This window comes from Acyrthosiphon pisum, chromosome A1, assembly GCF_005508785.2.
Source record: "Acyrthosiphon pisum isolate AL4f chromosome A1, pea_aphid_22Mar2018_4r6ur, whole genome shotgun sequence".
NCBI classification, from domain to species: Eukaryota; Metazoa; Arthropoda; class Insecta; order Hemiptera; family Aphididae; genus Acyrthosiphon; species Acyrthosiphon pisum.
Genome location: NC_042494.1, coordinates 23,423,993 through 23,428,140, shown reverse-complemented (window position 1 = coordinate 23,428,140; position 4,148 = coordinate 23,423,993).

Sequence of the window (4,148 nt, the reverse complement as noted above, 5' to 3'; positions counted from 1 at the left end):
TCGTATGAGCACTTCGTTTCTTCTCGATTAATTTCCTCTTGTTGAGGAGCTTTTTTTTTATTATTTCCATATTGCGCGGCGCACTATGACGATTTCATAGCGATTTCATCACTGTTAATATGGACGCGACGCACAACGTAACACGACGCACTATATTGATGAATATACGATGCTGTGATCCGAGCCCGTTAGGACCAAAAATGTTGGGCAACTATGTAAAAAATACTAATGCATGATAGTTGTGAAAAATGTGCTTTTGCAACGGCATCAGCGGACTGTATTTTTGTTGTGAAAAATGTGCTTTTGCAACGGCATCAGCGGACTGTATTTTTGTTGTAAAATGACAATGAATAAAACGTACAGTGTATATAAAACAAAACAAGAACATAACCCCAAAAAAACAGCAGGTATAATATAATTCGGGGACGTACCACAGTACAACCACGGTTCTACTCAACATATAGAGATATAAAATGATAACATAAATAAGATTAACAATTTATTAACAATTTATTAACAGGTAATATACTCCATTACAGTTATTTATATTAGGTACTAATAATTGAAAAATGTACATTATTAACATCATACATTTTAAATGTTAAGGTTTTTTTTTAAGTTATAACAGTTTATATTGTTGTGTATAAGGAAAATTAAACTTTTCAGTGTGGCACATTGTTTGGGTGGATGACAAGTGAACAATTACTCTGAATTAAGTAAATAAGTAGTATGTAAGTATGTTGATATCATGAGAATGTCTTACCCATGTCAAGCATCTCCTTCTCAAACGTTCTCAAATCAAAAATTTAACCTAACATGGGTCAATTTTACTGTTATTTTTAATATTAAAATTAATTCAACTATTTTTTCATAAATCAAATTTAAAGTTTACAGCTATTACTATCAAGGGGACAGACACTCCGCTATACTTATTTTGAAGTAAATTTTTTAAAAAAGCTTGTATATTTTTCATGCAAAAATTACTATTTTAAAATGCATAATATACCTAACTTGCTTCAATATTTGATGATGAATTATTTACTTCATTAGTAAGATAGAAACCACACATCAAGTACAACTTTCAATTAAATTAATTTAGTTACAACAAGTAGTCGCGACTAGCGATACAAGACGCTGATTAGGATTTAGGACCGAACAGCGAAGATGCACTTGTGAAACTCCTGTATTGCGTGGAGTATTATTATTTTTCTAGTAGGTTCAGTGGTAAGTACTAAGTAGTAAGTTCTACGTACCTCCCTAGTTCGGTTAATATCAAAAAGTATAAAATATATAATTTTCAATACCTATTATACAATGCAATTAAACATACATTTATGCAATGTAATGAAAACTATGATATTGTAAACACCTACCTATTAAAAATGTATCAATGTTTTAATAAACTTACTTTAAACAATTTGAAGTTTCTTGATTATAAAAACTAAATTCATCCGCAAACTTGAGAGTGTCAAACGACTATAATTTTTTGTATCCAGTATTACACTAATCTACGACTATATAGTTTTAATTTTCACAATAACGAATAATTGTATTATAATAATTAATGGTCATTACAAGACATTCGAGTCCGTCGAGTGAGTAAAGTTATAGTTCGTTCACAGAAATACAGAATATAATAATTTGGCATTGTGTTTTGTGCATAGATAATAAAGATATGGATAGGCTATTCGTCAATTTCAGTGTTCCAAAAGATGAGAATTTGAGGCCTCTTCATTTTATATTCCAAGACTACTCATTTTCGTTTCCAATAAATAATGTTAGCACGTAATAATAATTAATAATTATTAATTATTTAATATTTTCTCTTCAATATAAAATATGTTTTTGCGCTGGATACCTACTAGTTTTTTGTTATTGCGAGATGAATATGTTTTTCTTAAGGTTTTCGTTGTCATGGTTACTTATTAATAAAAACATTTATGATTCATGTAGTATCCTTGTAAACGAAAAATATCAATAGGGTGCTACTTTTTTTTTGTGTGAAACCTTTTATATTATACATGAATATAGATTGTATTTCTTTGTTACTAAGTTCAAGATATTAGATTGTATTTGTTTGTAACTAAGTTCTATATTAAATTATAAATTATTGTATTAATTATTAAAACCACTTTTTTATATAATACTAGTCTAGAATATGTAAATAAAATATAATAAGAATTACTTTTAATGATACAGTTTAAAACCATTAAATATATACTGAACAATATTAAATAATAACAATTAAAATATTAAAATATAGGTATATTCTAATTACTGTAAACATTATTATAAAAATTATTTTTTTTTTGTTTTAAAATATATTACTAAAAATTAAAACTTAAAACCTACTCATGTCTAAAATGCACCAATTTTGTTAATTTTGATCTGGATTTTGTAATTTCATTTAATTTTCTGATTTCATGATGCACTCTTATATCAAAATACTTTAAACAAATAAGATTTATAAGCTGATCTTTATGATTGTGTTGATCTAAAATTGAAAAGTCGACACTAATATTGCTGCATGTCAATATAGAAGGATCAAACTTGGAGTAAAGAGCAGTTTTAACTTTGTTAAGTAACAAAAGTTGTTCTTTTTTGTGGAATTGAGATTTAATTATACTCAAATTACATCTTACAACTCTTTCTGCTTCTGCACATACTATTTTAACATAATTACTGGGTTTTGTTAAACCACCTCTATCTTTACAACTTATTAATGTGTTATTTTCAACTTGATCTTTGCTCAATATTTTTTTACAATTATGACATGATATTATTTGACTTACTTTTCTGGCTACAAAACCACATATATATTGTGAAACGTCTTCAATATATGTATTGATTTCAATAATATTCTTAAAATAATCATGATCAATTAATGTTCTATTGGGAACCCAATCAAATGACAAACAACATTTCCATCATTACTTTTTCGGCTACTTAACTTAGTTGATACTGGAAGTATTTGTGTTCCATCTAATATTGAACAATTTCCAAAGTTAGATCCTGTTAACTGATTATGAACTAATATTCTTTTGTAAGCAGCTTGAAACTGCCTACATGTGGGATTATCGTTATAACCACCTCTTCCACGTATCGCACTGAAGGTAGTCTCAATGTGATCTTGAGACAGTTTATAGGTAATTAAATATTCAATATCACCTTTAGCATATAAATATTCAAAAAGTTTAATACTATTCTTTAAGGATAATATAAATCCAATAAATCCTGTTTTCCTGTTTGACAAAACTACCTTTGTTCTAATCCATTCATTAGTACTTTTATTTCTCTCTAAAAATTCAAGACCATTAATGTATTGTTCAAATTTTTCAATAAATAATTTATAATTATCAATGGTGCTTTTACTGATGGGCTTGTTGTATGGTTTTAAAGAAAATTTAGAACGACTATTCAAGATATCAAAAGCATTATTTATAAATGAAATAAATTCTGAAGTAGCAGAGACGTTTTTAAAATTGGCATTAGTTTTTTCTAGATAAGACAATGCATCAGCAACACTTTGACTGAGTAACTGTGCAGCCAATCGCACATTCATTTTTTCATTGCCAAAAAATATATGTCGTTTAGTTAATTTCGTACCTAATCTCAAACCTTGACTAGATTCTAGGTCAAATAGTTGACAAACGTAGTTCCAATCAATAACTTCATTTTTTGAATTACAAATGAGTTTTTTATCTCCCCAAGCATTCCGTACTAATTTCAGCATGTGGGCAGCATCGTAAAAAATAAAAACCTACAAAAGTATACATTTTTAGGAAATCATTTTTATTACTTAACATAACTGTTTAAAATAATTTAACCTTATTTTTTGAATCTGTAATTTCAATAAATGGACTTGTGTTTTCTAAAGTCAAATTTGCACCTAAGCTTGTACACATTGTCCCATTTACATATGCTCCATCAAACGTTACTGAATTAACATTAGCGCCAGTTTCATGTAAAAGTTCTAAACATGTTAACAGTAAATTTGATCTTTCTAAACCAGTTAAAGAATCAATAAGAAAATAACCAAGTGGTATTTTCCAATAACCATTAATTTCAACTGCTAAAAATACCAAGGCATTTTTAGCCAAAGGAATATCATCTCCATCATAAACTTCATTCACACCCATATTTATGTG